Source organism: Pleurodeles waltl, chromosome 6 (genome assembly GCF_031143425.1).
Source record: "Pleurodeles waltl isolate 20211129_DDA chromosome 6, aPleWal1.hap1.20221129, whole genome shotgun sequence".
NCBI lineage: Eukaryota > Metazoa > Chordata > Amphibia > Caudata > Salamandridae > Pleurodeles > Pleurodeles waltl.
Window position 1 is genome coordinate 685,536,964 of NC_090445.1, and position 18,298 is coordinate 685,555,261.

General features: G+C 44.2%; 1 protein-coding gene across 1 annotated transcript in view; it reads right to left on the minus strand.

The window, feature by feature from the left end:
- The window catches only part of ABRAXAS2 (abraxas 2, BRISC complex subunit), a 222,665-nt gene that overhangs the window by 50,064 nt on the left and 154,303 nt on the right, over nucleotides 1-18,298 (minus strand). The window lies entirely within an intron of this gene.

Sequence of the window (18,298 nt, forward strand, 5' to 3'; positions counted from 1 at the left end):
AGTCTGTGGTACAGAAGATGTTTCAATAAATTCATACCATACTCCTGTGACCAAATGCATCAGCCAAGATGGGAACTAGTCAGTAAAACATTTTATGTTGTAATAAATGATTGACTCCAATCATGCTTATAGATGTTACCACATTGTTCATCCATGTCTTTCAAACACTTTTCTCTCTCTTGGGAGGTGCAATGCAAAGTCATTATACAATGAACTTATGTCTACCCTGGACACCTTTCTTTCATCAAACCTTCAGCTTCTGTGGTTACCACCGTTACTACAGCTGCTGCCTTCCTGAGTACCCCAGCCTCTGTCTCCTAATGCTTTTCTCACCCTGCTCTTCACTACTGATTTCTCTCATATCACATCTTTTGGAAGTAATTTTGCTGCTTCTTTTAATTCATTTTCTTTATTTCTTCTAATTCTATATAAACAAATCAGTCCTTTGATGGTCTTGAATGGGCACTGATTTCTCTCCCTCACACATCCACTTTGCTTTCTCTTTGTGACTTCAACTTTCAACTAACAGACAATGTGTTAATGGTACCTCTGCACATTCTCAGAGGATCTTTCTATCTTGCCCTGCTGGCTTTACTTTCCATTCACATTCATGAATATCCGTTGGAACTTAATTTTTTTTTTCCCTTCATTTTCTAGGTTTAAATCGGTCTATTGGTATACATTGGAATACTACCTACTACCAAAGGCCACAGGGCACAACATACCTGGTGGCATGCATTCAACAGGAAGAAAAAAAAACACAAATGTAGAAAACAAAGTCCCTCTCCAAATCAGAGCCTTAAAGCTCCACCCACCAACCAAACAGTCCCTCCCACGCCACTCTCCATCGTTCACAATGCCCAGTGGTTTCATCTCCTAGCTCTGGCCCGGCAAAGAACATCATATATGCCCTATGTACCCACTACCACTCTTAGGGAATAATGGGCTAGACTATGCAGTAGTGTCCCTGATGGTGTGGTAAAGCACCCTTAAGTATCTGGGTCAGGTGAGTTCTTGTTGGAAAAAGTTGATGCACAGTGCCCATGCTTTCTGAAATGAAGCCTCTTTTGCCTCGAGTGTTGCTGGAATTTTTTTTCATTCCCATTAGTTTCCAAAGACTGTGTAACCATGCCTCACAACCTGGAACTGGGTCTCCTTCCCACAGCATTAAAATAGCATATCTAGCCGCAGCCAGGGCCATCGCTCTCCCTCGGTGCAAGAATAGTGGGAAGTTAAGTGCATTGGGTAGTCCCAATAGAACGTAGGCGGAGGATGTCTGTATAGAATATTTTGTTGAAGCTGCTGAGTACTGCTGACCAATAGGACCGAAGCTTTGGGCAGTTCCATTAAAGATGTGTAAGGATGCCAGACTAGCCACATCCCATTCAGCAGTCTGGAGACTTGTTCGGGTACCAAGTGTGGACCCGGGCAGTACCTGTAGAGTATGACCTTAATCATGGCTTTCCTTCCCACGGCACTGGTTCCAGCTGCGCATGTGCAATAAAATGTATTCCGGATTCCTTATCTGTTAATATGCGTTCTAGCTCTTTTTCCTATCACTTCTGCTCAGCCGACCGTGATTGTGGGGTAGGTCTGAGGAGTAGATTGTATAGGTCAGAGACCAAATGTTTATCATCAGATTTGGTGAGCAGCCATTTCTCAAATGAGACCAGTGGATGGGCAGCAGGTACTTTTATCTGGAGCTGTGCCACCCAGAGGCATATTTGGTGTAGTGCCTATACTAATATCCCTGGCAGGCTGTAGCCCCTCTGTAGTTGTTTAAAGGCTGCAAACCATGCTGGTTTTAAAGAGCACCTATACGCTTACAGTTTGTGAGCTGCCTGGAAGACACTGCCATTCCTGACTGGCGGGAACTCGGGTTGCTATTTACAAGAGTCAATGGTTAGGGCACGGATGTCAAGCCCAGTGGGAGGGCTTCACTGTTCCATCCCATCATAGTGGCCCGCATTACCAGGCAGATATATGCTCCCCCCATGGTCTGCGATTGTTAGGCAGCCAGGGAGCATTTCACCCATGAATGCTGGTGACTGATTGATCCATAAAGAACCAGTGCTTCTCTGAGGTCTTGCGGTGCCAGTCTACCACATAGCATAGTTGGGTGGCTGTATAGCAGTTTTAAGGGAGGGAATAAGTCCTCCATCAGATGTGGGAGCATACTGTTGTCGCCTCAACATTCAGGCTTTATTTCCCTTCCATATAAACCCCTTTATAAACTGTTGCATCACAGATAGAATACCCCCACCAGTTGGCTGTAGAGCACCAACATGTAATACAGTATATTTTTTTTTATAGCAGGCTCATCTTAACCACCACTATACAGCTTAGGTAGGAAAATCTTCCCATGTGCCAGTTCTCTAAATCCCTTCAAGTTGCATGTAATATGTATGCCTTTCGAAGCTTCTACATAGAAGAGTGTTATATCCTGCCAAAGCTAACTGAAGAGACCCTCCGTGAAGGCCCTAGTTAATGGGGGTTCTGCCCTTGTCAGTGCAACTGTGACTTGAGGGCTCTCTTCCCTGTTGGGACTCCACTCACTGTGCACATCGGTTTTCTTTGAGGGGCCTGTAGCGAGCAGGGCTCTCAAAGACGAGTCTTTGTGTGACTTGTGGGTCGCCACAACTGAGGAAGGTCAGGGCTGGAAGGATCAGTATGGGCTGGACTTCAAGTGTTAGAGCCCTATCTCACCTCCAATGTATCACACCCAGAGTAGACAGTTGCCACCGCAATGGCCTACTGGCAGTGCCAACACTGGTAAAGTGTAGAGTTGGCGGCTTGCTGTGTGTAGATCACCGGTTTTCCACTGGACACTCATCTGTGGCTCACTAATCAGAAACGGGGGTCCCGGTCTTCCCACCAGTCACTGGTCTCCCAACAGCTGGTAACCAGTGAACCTTATCTCAAACAGGGGCAGGGCCAGGTGTAAGTCTTTGAGGGGTACAGTTCCTTTACTCTCACAGTGTACGGTCCCTCTGAGTTAATATTTGCCCAGGCGTTCTCGGAGTACTCGAGTCACGTTGTCCTGATCTGCTATGTTGAGGCGGCGTTCCAGAGTCTTTTACGGCCCTGACTCAGTACCAAGGGTCGGCCAACAATTAGTCCAAGCAGTGAACAGGGGCATGGTCGACTCCCCCCAGTGGGCTGACTCTTCAGACACACGCCCGAGGGCTCAAGCCGTGCAGGTGTACTTGTGGTAGGCCCTGTAGGCCTCTGCACCGTCCGTGCCCAGGAGAGTCAAGCTGGCTTCGAGTTGGTGCTGATCACCGCTTGTGTCCTCCCTGAGGTGCTCCCTGGGGGTGAAGACATCACAGGTGCCCTGATAGGTGTGACTCACGCAATCTCTCCACTGCCAAAGTACTCCCAGCAGCAGGCAGCTCTCCACGAGGCAGTAAGGGGCATACAGGCGATGCTGGGGTGTCTCGCCCTCTCTCTGACAAAGCTCGGCCAGAGGCACTTATAAGTGGTAAACAGGAGGCCAAGTGAAGGAGCAGAGATGAAGCGCTCCTACTCCCCCCGCCATCTTGGCCATGCCCTTCCTTCATCTTTCAATATTGCAGCTTGTCCTAAATACTTAGCCAGGTATAATTACCTAGTTTGTCATTTGGAATGTACAGAGAAGTGAGCTGGAACACTGAGATCGGTAGTTGATGTACCATGTTTAGCTACTGGGTCTGTTTATTGGAGAATGCTTTGGTACCAAAAAAAAGTGTCCTGATGCTTGGAGTTGTCTTCCCTCATTCACCCGAAGAGGGGCTAAAAACATGGTGATGTGTTCGCCTCTGCTGTGGCAAACCTCAAGCCATTATAGATGTAGCTGAGTGAAAATAACTGCACACTGTGGTGGGGGAATGGCTGATCTTTGGAAACCAGAAGAATCTAGGTTGATGATGCACTGTGAATAGCCTAAGTTTTTTTTCTAAGTACTATGCTGAATATGTACCTGTGAATCAATAGTACCAATGGGCATTGCATGAGCATGGCATCTTACAGTACTGTAGAACACCACATCCTTGTCATTAGCGTATTAAGGCAGTTGTGTGTCGATAACGAAGACATACGTCTTTCATTGTCTAGGATGCAACACACTATGATTTATACACAAGGTCATGTTGTGGCAGCCATTTTAGGGTGGCACCATGTCACTGTACTCCTCAGGTAAGTGATAATAAAAGATAAATTCATAGTGAAAATGTGATTTGGCAATGCAAATCAGCACAGCAATGGTGAAGGAGGAGCGCTGAAAGCAATGCATGGAGAGCAGAGGTGCTTATAACAACTGCATATGCCGGAACTAAAGTAGAATTTAATATAAAAAAGGGAAAAAAATCCTTCATGGCCTTTGCATACATTTGCAAAAACAAACTCTGGAGAGAAGTAAAAGTCAATGACATACCATCATTCCCTTTCCCTATTGAACATGACATAAGACAGGACTGTTCTCTCTCTGCATTACTATTTGCTTTGATACTGAAAGCCCTGGCAATTTGGATTCAGAGGGATAGGCTGGTTTGGGGATTTTACTGGGAAAGACAGCCTCCCTTTATGTGAATGACATAATGCTCTTCATTAATCATGCCAGACAGATAGGGGAATGCCTAATACACATCTTAGAGATATAGGGCAAGGCCAATGGACTATCAGTGAACTTTGCCAAATCAATAATCTTTCCAATAAAAAAGAAGGAGCACCAGGGGAGGAATGAGCTTCATTTCTGAAGCTTCACACAGACAGTATCTTGGCACTGGTATATCTTCAGACTCATCAACCTAATAGGATCTCAACATGGCCCCAATGATTATAAAACTCTGTAAAGAGTTAAAAAATAGAACGCTTTTCCGATTAACACTTTTGATCAGGTTGAATTATTCAAGATGCTCAAAACATATATATGTAAAACAGGATTATCCCCTAGAACTCTATTAGGGATAACTCCAGGAGGTTCACCAGGTAGTGAGGGTGGTGTAGGCAAAGAAACCGCCAAAATCTCTTGGGACAAATGTATGCAGTCTGTGTATAATGACAAGCTTGGCATGGCTGACATCTGTCTATACTACTGGGCCTCTCAGCTCCCTGTGATAAATGACTGCATGTTTAGGAATAGAGATGACCCATCAATTTGTAGCGAGTAAAAACTATCTCTATTGACGAGAAGAACACTATGATCCTGCCTGTAAAGCGCACAAAAACAACCCTTAGCAGATGTAACAGGGCAATTAAGAGGATTAGAGTGTCGATGTCATGACACACAAATCCCGTCTATAGCTTGGTACAAGACTCAAACAAATGTCAATGTTAGAAGAATTTAAACAATGGTATCTCAATAACATATCTAAGGAAAATACCATCTAGGTAACTGATCATGTTAAGTCCCTTGAAACACTCACAGACTAATTAACTCTTCACCACTCTCAATTTTACAAATACTTATGATTACAACACACTAAGAATAAAAGGCTCCTCCATTGTAAAGTTTAATTCCCTAGAGGCTAAGGCGACAAAGTCAAAGTATTAGAGAAATAAAGCACATCACATATTTACTGCTTCCTCACAGTGGGTGCACCAGATGTATTTATCAAACTCAGACAAATATGGCAACAGAGACTTTGGCAAATTAGATGAAGATTAAGTCGCAGTCAGGCTGGAACATTAAGAGCAGGCCATTTTGGCTCAGCTACGCCTCATTCAGATCAAATACTTATACAGATGTCGCTATTCTACCACCAGGCTATACAGGATGGGATTCATTACATACCCTCACCTACCCCTGATGTGAAGCTGGCAATGCAGTCTGGTTTCAAGGTATCTGAATGTGCCTCCTAATTCCAAGATATGGTAGCAGGTAGGAACAAAAGTATCGCACATTCTGTGAATTCAATATAAAGTTATGATTTCTTTGGGACATGAGTGACTGGGACAGCTACAGACACAGACATGTTGGTAATGGACTTTTCACTCACGAAAGGAGAATACACAGAGATGGAAATATTGCACACCCTCCAACTATAATAGAATGGAAAAGAGGTATGGATCAATGAAAAGGTTCCATGAGATGGGCTGCCCTCAATAAATGTTATGAGATCTGGGATCCCTGGTGGAGATACTCAGGATTGGTTGATGACACTCTAATTGAACTATATTTCAACAAGTAATAATACTGACAACAGTAAAACTTGGCTTAGGCTCCATAGGTAGAAGGTTGCATATGTACGTCCCAGACTGGTTTTGCACAGGGAGTTGCTCATTTCCATTGCCACACCTTGGGGTTGTGCCTAAACCTCTGATAATCAGGTGAAAGATTCTGCCATGTTAGATTTTGGTGGACAGCAGGGCACTGTGCGATTGTTTGGGGCCACATCCCTAAGAAGTTATGTCAAAGTGAGTAGGGTTGCCCATGGAAATGTCTACCTTACTGGTTTGGGAGTCACTCCCACGCACAAGCTAGTGTCAGGCATAAACGTGGCGTTCCTGGCAACATTCCTCAGAACACTGCTGAACCCGTAGAAAAAGGACTGCACATGCCAAACCAAAGGACAAATTCAGAAGAAAGGCTGAGCCTGATGTTTTACTTGCAGAGTGATATCTCAAATGCTGGAACTGCTCCAATGTCTCCAATGGGTAGTTGGCTAGCCCCCTGTTAAGTTCCAGGATTACAAAAGCTGCAAGAAGCATGCAACCAAGAAGAGTCCAGCTGAACAGTTTCAAAGGAATTTGCTGTGGACAGTGCTAGTGGCTTCTGGGAGATTGAGCCTAACTTGCCAAATGGTGGTCAAAAGGTAGTGGAACCTTGCTGATGTTAGAGTGTACACTCTCCACCTCAACACTGCAAGAGTGTACATCTAAAAATGTTTTCTGAACCTCTTCACAAAAGAATCAGAGGCTAACATGGAACTGCTGCAGAATCGCAGTCTTCATATCACCAGTTGATTTCAACTTGATGGTTTGACCTGCTGAAAGCAGCTTCACTTCTTGAAAAAACGTTTCTATGTCCCATCATGGAGTATTTAAGTGGGATCAACACCGAGCTGCACCCTGCCGTCATCAAGCCCTCCCTCAGATCCAGCCAGCAGCCCACCCTGTCTACAAGAAAAGTCCTCTAGAAAAAAGGATTTAGTCAGATGTAAACTTTTCGCCTGGGCAAACCTGGTTCCTACAGCCAACCTGCGTTCAATCACGGTCAGCCTTAATTTTTAACCTTAACTAGGTCTAGCACGACAAGATACCGGCGGTTGGTGCTTTGCATTTCTTGGCACTAGAAAACTTTAATACTCAAATAAATCTTATCTCTGGTTCCCCTAATCTGATTTTTGTCCTTTCAAAGTCCATTTATGCCTTAAAATGCATACTATTTTTATATATTGGAGTGGTATTTTTGTGTTGTGTTTTCACACTTGGAACTGATGATTGCTTTGCACTTGTTTCCTTCGAGTTAAGCTTCATTGCTCTGTGCCAAAGTTACCCAGGACTGAGATGAGGTTTAAAGTAAAGTAACCTAACTGGACCTGATACAGAATCATGACATTATTACTTGGTGAAGTCTCACAACGACCCCCATTAATAAGCCACTTTATCACAATCATCAGGGACCAGATTTGGGAGTGAGAGAGTTTGGTCCCGATGGAACTGGCTTGTGGAAGCTAAATATAAACCCTACTGGGTATGAGAAAACCAAAATCAACAGTGTATATACTATTCCATGCAAATTGCATTCAAAGGGTATGTCTCAAAAAGGTGTGTGAACCTTTAATTGTAACTGGATAGACAGCTGTTGTGTAGTGTTGCTTAGGAGCAGCCGATTGTAAACGCAGCGCAAATGTTCAGCATAATGGATATGTATTTGGCTACCACTAAGTGAAGAATTTATGCCACTGACATCTTTTTAGATCTGTGGCGGAGTTTCGTTTTTACTGGATGCCTTAATTTGCTGTCATCTTATGTAGCCTGTTATTAAGGTGGCATTGAATTGCTAGTGTCAAGTAAGAATCTTTCTAGGACCATATTGTGGTTATGGTAAGGACAGGAACGATCATCATGAGGTACTTTTGCTAAAGATGCGTGACCTCACAATAAAAAGAGAGAAGTACCAATTCTTGTTGTAACAAGGCCAGATGGGGAGACCGGGCCTTTACGGTGGAAGCGGCCAAGCTCTGGAATGGCCTGTCCCTCTCGCTTCGTCAAATGTCGATTCATCTTTCTTTTAGGAAAAGCCTTAAAACTTGGCTTTTTGCAAATTAGACTCTTTTGGGGTAGCTTGTGCTTTTTTTCCCCTGTGTCTCTGGTTTGACTAGCGCTTCGATGCTTTTGCCGGAATGCACTCTATAAATAAACCAATACAATACAATCCATCCTTTAAGAGTCTAATGATTAAAAAAGAGATGTTTGCATGGAAAGATAAGTTTCCAATGAAGTGAAGAGAGGAGGAAGCCAATCCGGGGTTATCACAAAACGGATTAAAGATTGAGAACAGAGAGGAAATGGTGGAAGTATTTGTTTCCTGGTTCCTTAAGGAGGCTGAGGCCAAGTACTCAACTTGAAAGTGAGGCACTAGCTTTCATATGGGCAATACAGAATTGTTTGTGGCATCTACTGTTTTTGGCCTGGAATAACCATAGACAACTGGATCATATAAAGGGGGAGAGAGGCGACTCCATGCATGAGGAAGTGGAAAGAAAGTGTTAGAGAATGTAAGTTCCCGACAGAGTATGCACCAGGCCCTAAGAATGGTAGTAATGATTATCTCTCAGTTACCATTGGACTGTACCCCTTGTCAGTGTTGTGGGTAAGTCAATGTGCTATGGTGAGAGGAGTAGTCAGAGGCATAAATGAAGGATGAGGTGTTGGACAAGAGTGGTGAATATGTGGTTTGTTTTGAGTGGTTACAAATTAGATTTGGTCAAACAATGAACAAAAGAGGAAGAAGGAAATACAAGCATCAAGAAGACAAGACTGCAAATCAAAATGGGACAAGAATTGAACATAATTTACAATTTGTCTAAAAGCTTTTAAGCCAATTATGCTTGAGAAAATCATTTTGATATTTCAGTTGCGTTGAACTTTCCATTTAAGTGGAAAATGAAAAGTCTTGATTGACCTACCAATATTATGTGTTGAAATGTGAAGCGTAACCCTTTATGCCGTAAGGAAGCAAGACATTTAATTTTAAACCATGTGCTGGCATTGCGCTGGGCATTTCACTTTCTGGTGGACTTTCCATTAATTTGAATTAGGATTCTAATTATTTTTTAAACAAATTTTGTAAAAGAACTTTGATATTTTTGATTCTTTTTTGGTTTAGTAAACCATTTTTTTTTTTTTACCTTAGAACTGTTCTTTTGTTAGCAGATTTGGTTGATGAGGCGTTGCATAGATGACATAGAATAGAGGCACTTAAAAGGAGTTTCAGGAAAAGATGGTGAATCTGGCCCATGACGGCCACCTGAAGAGGAAATTAGTAAAGAGTTAAGGACAGGTATTGGTGGCCCAAGAAGTATTGGATGATGGAAGGTGTTATGAAGGCCATATGAAGGGTGCACGTTTTGATAACGGCAACAAGACCCCTTATCTCCAGAAGAGGTGCTTAGTGAGCCATGGATCAAAGTCAGCATTATATGCTCTTCTTTATTTGCTGCACCATAGACAAAAGTATACTTTTTTGCTGGCTGTACGACCAACTGGACTGCTGCCACATGTGCAAATTTTGCTGCAATTGGACTGGTGTTGACGCATTCTTTTGCCATTAAAAGCATATCATGGTGAACTAAGGAGTGCAATGTGTCCAAAAACAGGCAAGAATTCCTCAGTGACTTATTAATTGCACATCATAGTACAGTAGTATATCAACCCAGGCAAGCAGGTTGGTGGAAAGCATAAACAGGTTAGTGAAGGCTCAGGTGCAAAAGAAATTACAATTCAGCATACCACTGAAACAGGTATTGAGGGACACTACCTGGGTCCATAGAACCACACCGCACAATATGACGAGGAGAGCGGGGTGGTCACTGTTTTAAAGTGGCATGTAACAAGAATGAAACTGAATCCCTTTTGGCAAAAAATGTATGCATGGACAAGTGCATTGCAAAGTCTGATGTGTGTCAATATTCCTGAACATCAAAGCAAGTATAAAGGTTTGTACAATCAGACACACATTCAAAAGGAGCAAATGTTGTGTGGGTGATGGAAGGTGTGGTTAAAAAAAAAAAAAAAAAAAAAAAAAATGGGGAAGGGAACTTCAGGGTTTCTTGGACCCTTTCAGGATCATTAAGGAGAAATCCTAGGGAAGTGGACATGCGTGATGTTTGGAGGATGCCGAGTCTGGTAACATGTATGCACACCAGTGCACTGGATGACTGTGCAAATGTTGGCTGACTGAGTAGAGCCCCATTGTTGGAAAAGCTGTAGAAGCAGGTCACAACTAAGGACTTTCCTGTGTCATAAATAGATGCCGTGTATGATTCAACGATTAAGTGGGCAGTTAATCACCATGGGCCCGATTTAGAGTTTGGCAGGATATCAGTCACAAACGTGATGGATATTCCATCCACTGTATCGTGATCCCATAACAACCTATGGAGATCGTAATACGGTGGACAGGATATACGTCACGTTTGTGACAGAGAAACCCGTCCGCCAAACTCTAAATCAGGCCCCATTTATTCTCTATGCAGCATTGCGAATTAATGTGCAATGTTAGTGCAATGTTCTGCACTATTTACGTAAATGTTCTAGAACTTAATTATGTCCATCTGATAAACATTTTGTTTACAATACCTATCTTGAGTAATACTGTTTTTATTTTGTGCATTGATGTGATGGGCACTCAAAGCCTTGAGTTTATATCCATGCATGTTTGTAGTTATATCTTTGTATTTCATGCAGGCTGTTAGTTTTCATTTTTAAAATTTTTCATTCTCTGGGGTGGGGAACGTAATCTAGTTTGGCCTATGTGCTGAGTCAGGTAGAATGCAACTTTATCAGCTACTGTGTCATCTGAAAAGTGCATGGAACAATAAGTTGGAACCTTGAGAGGGCAACTGATGCACCCTGTTGAGCCTGGTTGATGATGAATGCTCTGACAGACATAAAATTGTCATGGTACATGATGTGCCAACTTCTCACAGTCACATGAAGTGGGACTAAAAGTTTCTGCACTATTCTCTGCTTACTGTCGACAATGTGATAATTTTCTTACATTTACTACCCTCTCAGTTAATCCTTCCTGTTCCCCTTTACTCTTACTAGCCTACATAGCTTCATTGTAAAAAGTCACATTTCTCCAGCAAAACTGGTCCCACTACTCTTTACCCATTACCTACATTTCCTCCTTCCTCACTCTTGACTGTACTTTCTTTTTTAGGTCTTTGTCCTCAATCTTGGATTCTCTCGCCCCACAAAACACTTTTAAGCCTACACGGAAGCATGTGCAAACCTGGTTCATGTCCGACTTTTCTTCTTTGTGTACGTCAATTGAACATGTATGTCTTAAACACTGGTCGGCTGACCACTTGTCTCTTTTAATGTCTGCTCACAGCAGTTCTGTACTTCAGCTAAAAGCTGCTAAATAATCCTTCTTTCAAAAACTCAGAGCAAGCACATGATTTTCTTCTACTTGTTCTGCTCAGGATTTTGCTGCTCATTTACTTTGAAGCTTTCCAGCATATGTGTCTCTCTTTCGTTCTCATTCAACTTCTCGGATTTAGTCTGTTGCTTCTATTGCTGTTCCATGCCCCAAATCCACTCCCAATCATGCCCTTCATTGTCTCAATTCCTTCTTTCTTGTCTGGGAGGTCAAAGTTTTACTCATTCTTCAGGCAGCTCCACCTACAGCCTCCTCCGAGCATCATCATCCATCTCTAAGGACTGAAATTATATTATCTTTTTAGACTGCTCACCTTATTCAATCTTTTTAGTTTCTATGTTATTTATTTATTTGAGAGTTTTCTATAGCGCTGGCAACACCGAGAGGGTATCAGAGCGCTTTACAACAGAATAGAAAATAAACATAAGAAACACGTATGAGAAGTCAAGAGTCACATTACAGAACGATAATACGGAGGGGTTCACATGAATAGAAGGGTAGCGATCCGAAGATGGAGGGGTGGGGAGTGAGAGACCCTTATTGATGTGAGGGTTGGTTTAGGAGGTATTCTTTCAGTAGCTTCTTGAAGGTCAGATGTTACATTTCCTTCACCTATTGAGACAGCACTTTTACTTCCTCTCAGTATGAAAACATGCCAAATTAATTCCTACCATTTCTCTCAAAGATTTGAAACATATTGCCTTTTTTCATAAATTTCAGCTTTTCTCTATGAACACAATCTCTTATCTAGTTTTCATCCTATTCACTCTACCAAAATTGCTTTGCTTTAAGTCTATTCCTTCTTTGCTAAAAACTTAATAACAGGCTTCTAACCTCATCATTCTTCACCCTTCTGCTGCTTTTGGCAAACTAAAGAGCCCTACTCCTTTTCCTCCCTCTCTGCTGCAGGCCGAGAGTGTGCTATGCTTTACTGCATCTCTTCTTACCTTTTTCAATTACATGGAAAATCTCTGTGCATTTTACCCACTTCAAACTGTGATTCTTCAAGCATCACTTCTCAGGCTGCTTCTCTTCAGTTCCAACATTATTGATCAAGTCATGTACCTTCAGTAACGCCTTATTTGGTAGAGACTATCAAGTCGCAGATTCTTCACCTTAGAATATTCTCCAGACATCAGACTGGAACTGGAAGTTTTCGAGCACTACTCCTGCACAACAGTAGGTGGCAACGTTCGGCTCCTTACCGGTAGCACTGTCCGTGCCAGAAGTGAATTGGGTCCTGCATATATAGGTGCGACTCCAGCACGCTGATGTCAGTTTTTTATTTCGTGACTTTCTACACCAGCAGCGCGATGCTACAATGGAGATTGACAACTGTTGCAAATTTTGAAAGCCCTTAGAAGGGTGACCTTCACATTATAATCAGATTGCAGAGCAGGGAGGATGGGAGGGCCGGCAAGCAATCTGTAGCTAGATAGACTCTCTACCACTTAAGGCGTTACCGAAGGTAAGTAGCTTGCTCATCTGATAGAGACTTCCAGCTGAAGATTCCTCACCTTAGAAAAGGTTCTCAAATGACAACTCCCAGAGGTGGATCTGCAAAACATATTTAAACCAGAAAGTCCTGCAGGACTGAACCAGCAAAATGTCAGTTAGTACAGACCAGATTGTCTAAGCAATAACGCTTGTTAAACGTGTGCAGACGTGCTCCATGACAGAAATCCAGGACAGGGATCTAGTGAGCTAATGCAGTTGTTGCAAACTTGGCTCTGGTGGAATTAGCAGGCAAGAACCCAGGGGGTGCTTCTTGGCTAGTGTGTAGCAGACCTTCATACAGTGCACAATCCATCTCACGTTGATCAGTTTCTGCACAGTCTTCCCTGCCTTGGTCCCCGACAAACAAGTTACTTCTCTTCGTAAGGTCTTATCTGGTAGAGACTCTTTCTAGCTGCAAATGTCTTACTTCAGAATTATCCTCAGGTGTCAGACTACGTCTGGGATTTATTTTGCATGCAGAACACCCTAAGTGCCAGTAGGTGGAGTCATTCAGCTCCACACGCCACATGGCATTGTTGACCATGCCGGAAGTGACGTTCGTGGAGCCTGCACAGGCATCAACCAGGTGCACTGATGGCAGTTTATTTTTGCACCTTTCCACCCTGTAAGTGCAGAGCCACGAAGAAATTGACCACTGGTGTAAGAAAACAAGGGCCCTGAAATCCGTTCACAGAGTGGGGAGGATGGGTGGGTCGGTAACAAATCTGCGCTAGATATACTCGCGACCAGACAAGGTGTTAAAAGTAAGTAACCTGTTCATCCCATAAGCGACTTCTAGCTGCAGACACCCTAACTTAGAATAAATACCCAAGCAATACCTTTCCGGGAGGTGAGTTTGCAGACCAACTGCAGAACCAAATAGGCACAATGCTCATACCGATGGATCGGACTGTCCAGGCTGTAGTGTTTCGTAAGCGTGTGCAATGAGAACCACGTTGCTGACTGACAGATGTTCAGGACTGAAACTCTGTGTGCTAACACAGTGGTCACAGCTTTAGTTCTGGTGGAATGAGCTTGCAAGCCCTCAGGGGTGCTTCTTGTCCAATGCGTAGTAGATCGTTATACAGAGGACAACCCATCTTGAGATGGTCTGCTTCTGCACGGCCTGTCCTTTCATTGCTGCAACATACCCCATGAAGAGTTGGTCATCCATCCGGAACTCTTGTGCGCGGTCAAGGAAGAACAACGCTCTTTAAGTCCAAACTGTGGAGTTGCTCCTCCTCCTGGGAAGGAAGCGGCAGAGCATAAAAAGTAGGCAGGATGATGGACTGGCCTACGTGAAAGGGAGTGACCACTTTTGGAAGAAAGGACCAGTTTGTCTAGATAGATTGAGAGGTAAGGAATCTTGGATGATAAAGCCTGACGCTCGCTTCTAGGCAGATGATATTGTTATGAGGAATGCTGTTTTGATAGTAAGTAGCCTGAGAGGACAATTATGGAGCCGCTCAAAAGGAGCACACATCAGGAATGTCAAAACAAGACTGAGGTCCCACAGAGGCAGAATAAAGGGTGAAGGGAGAAACATATGTTTGAGACCCTTCCAGAATCTATTTACAACAGGGAATTTGAAGAGAGATGGCTGATCAGGCAACCACAAAAAAAATATATAGCACAGAACTAGCCCTTCATAGTGCCCAGACCAGTGCCCTGCTGGGCAAGAGAAAGAATACAAAGAAGAACCTGAGAAAGGGGGAAGAAAGGGGATCAATTTGTTTTTCTGAACACCATGCCTCAAATTTTTGCCAACAGCAAGAGTATACCGTCTTGGTAGAGGGACACCTAGCTGCCAAGATAAAATCACAGACTATGGGTGGGAGGTCGAAGGCTGTCAACTGTCACCACTCAATCTCCACTCAAGAAGGTGAAGAGTTGACAGGTTCTGGTGGAGGACCCTTTCCTGCTGCTGCAATAAAAGATCCTCCCGAAGAGGCAGACTGATTGCAGGATCGGGGGCCATGCTCACTAGCTTGGGGTACCGAACTATCTGTGCCCAGTACAGATCCATAATAATGACTTAGGCCCGATCGTCGCTGATATTCTTGAGAACTAAGGGAAGAAGTGGTATGGTGGAAAAGTGTTCAGGAGGCCTAAGCTCTACTATAGATGAAAAGCATCTCCAAGTGAGAGCAGCCTTGAAAACCCCAGCGCACAAAACTGCTGACAAGGCATGTTCTCGCCAGTGGCAATGCCATTCATGATCTGCTAGGCATCCACAGCTGATTTCACCCCCTCTGGCATTCAGAGAGCCGCCCCCCCTTCAGATGTTGAACCAACAGGGATATGCCCCAACAATCCAGCCATATCCACAGACGCAGGGCCCCTGACAAAGGGTCCACGAGCCCACCCACCCGGTTTTCTGCAGTACCACATGGCAGTGGTGTTGTCCGTGAACGCCTGCACTACCCTTCCCTTGATGGAGGGCACAAACGATTTCATTGCCAAACGGAGCGCCAACAGATTAATGTGGAGTCTGGACTCTGCCTGAGACCAGAGTCCTCTGACCTCCACCTCTCCTATGTGGCCACCCTAGCCTAGAAGTGACACATCTGTCACTACGGTCGGAGCCGGCTGGGGAAGGGAGAGGGGTCTGCCACTGATCCAATCACGGTTCATTAGCGACCACTACATATCTTTTGCAGTTTCCCCAAAGATCAGGACCATGTCAATGACATCAGCTGCCCTCAACACCATGGCGAATGACGCTCCGGCCTCCGTAACCACAGTAGGAGGAGAAAGCATGCAAGTATCTGGAGAAGCGTCGAGTCAAATGGCCTCACTCAGATCCCCACACCAATCCATGGTCTCATAAAGTTCGTATTCTTCAGGGCCAGGTAACCCCCCCCCCCCTTCCATTTCTCCCCAAGCCCTAGCCCATGGGAATAGGGCTCAGGCTGCAACCTGGAAGGCATGGCTCCAGTTAGAGCTGTAATCGGCAGATTGGTATCTGATTTGATCAGAATGGGGCGCACCAGGAGCACTGACATTGAGACCTGCACAGGGTAACGTTGACATCGGGGTTGGGGAAGGTCGACATGACATGACCTGCCTCAGTCCACACCCAAGAACGGATCCTAGGGGCCTGGAAGGTGCATGGTTGAGGATGAATGGCTTTTCTGGGATGTCCAAGCATCGCTCATGGACATGCCGTTTGATGGCTCCTGTCTCATGGAACCAGAAGGAATCCCTCCCAAACCCTTTGGGACTGAAGGACTGCCGGAGGGAACAGGCCACCCAAACATTAGGTACATGGCCTTTTAGAACTCCTTGAGTTGGGCTGCGGTCGCTCCGGTTCCAAGAAACTCAGGAGAAGCTCAGACAGCTCAGGCGCTGGCTCAAAGGCACAGCCAGGCTTTAATGAATAACACTCCCTCGTCTCATCAGCTGATGGACGAGGTGAAGTCAAAGACACCTTTGATGACTTCTTGTGGCGGGACTTATCCGAGTGACCAAGTGACTGAGTGTGACAAAGGTATAAGGCTCTGACACCTCACTCACGACCTTCCTCTCAACTGGGATCTTGTTCATCATGATGTTGCACGTCAAGCCACCAAGGAGTTTGAGGGATCATTCCCTCAAGTTCTTCGGGTTCATGGCGCAGCAATCGATGCAGGCCTTTGGGTTCTGGTCATACTTGAGGCACCAGTGGCACACAAGGTGCAGGTCTGTCACTGACAGCGAGCAGTGATAGCGCCACAGGGCTTGAAGCCAGCCTCACGAAAGGAAATGAAATGAAAAACAGATAGGGAGCACTCTGCCTCTCACTCCAGCATGTAGTCAGCCCGATGCATCATGGTAAATGCAGTACAAGTTTGTTTTGTATCCATAAAGTAATCTAAAGTTTTTCACCTTAGTAGGTGCAGAAAGTGCTGTAAATCTCTGGACATGTGTTTCTGGGTTCCGCCATTCATCAGCAGAGAGCAGCTGTGTCTGTGGGGTTGCTGGAAATGCTGTCAAAAGTCCTCTCAGGTTTATGTACCACTCACTTGCACGCAGGTGCTTCAACCAGAGCTTGTTGGCTCAAGGGAGCCTTCTTAAAAACAGAAAGGGAGTACTCTGTCTCACACTTCAGTTGTCTAATTCACATTTTCTTCCACCAGCTACAGCCAACATATGGTCCGAAGAGTCAGCTCCCTTCCACCATTGGCTTCCTTCATTTTGAGTAATGGTTCTTTAACAAGATGTATATCCTCTCACAAGGTAGTTCCCTTCAGTAGCCAGGTTTAGCATAGACTAAAAACAATATCTGTGTTCTGCTCTATGTATTTTATTTCAGACTGGAAAGGTCCCAAAATTGACAAAGCAAAAGGTTAGCAGCACACACCAGGCCTTGGGGATTGTGGTCAGCCCACAGTGCCCAAGCAGGAATCCAACACTTGACACCAGGATTATTATTTTTTGGGGTGGGGGAAGATGGTTTGACCTCCCCCAGATGGCATAAGGGCCACCCACCACATAGTGGTAATTAACATTTTCCATTCCTAGAGATATGAGGTTGGGTAAATGGGCCCTGTTCGCCCTAAGCCCATTCCCAGAGAAGGGATAATATACTATTGTAAAGTAATTGCATTTGTTTGCCTTGATGTGTGAGCTACAAGTTGTTTTTTTCTTTATTTTCTCTTGTAATTTTGTTCCTCTTGGTCATGGTAATTAGCAGGGTCGACCTCTTAACAGCCAAGACATTTCATTTACTGATTCATTTGTTTGCTGCCTTGTTCCACACTTTCAACTGCACAGCACTTCGTTACACTTTCAATGTCAGCTCATAAAGCAAATACAGCATTCCCAGTGCATTATAATTCTAAGGGAACCTCTGCATCCTACCTAGCACATAAGATTTGAGAAATAGTTTCAGATAGGAAATAGAGATGGCATCTCAGTAGAAGACTGCTGCTCAGGCCTTAACTCAAATAATGGAGGAGAGTACTGAGGCCGGTTCTAACAATGAGATTACATCTGAGGGAGAGAATCAAGGATTAGAATCTAGAAATGATCTTTTAGTTGGTGGAATTCTAACTGATGACGACTCCTCTTCCGGTGTGTCTGGTATGTGGTTCCTATTTTGGTAGTAGAACAGAGGAAGACTGCAAATGAAACAAAGCAAGGTAATCAGCATTTTGAACATGGTAAAGAGGATGAACAATCCAACCGTGATGTGTGTGGTTCTAGATGTATTAGAGGTGCCTACTTAAC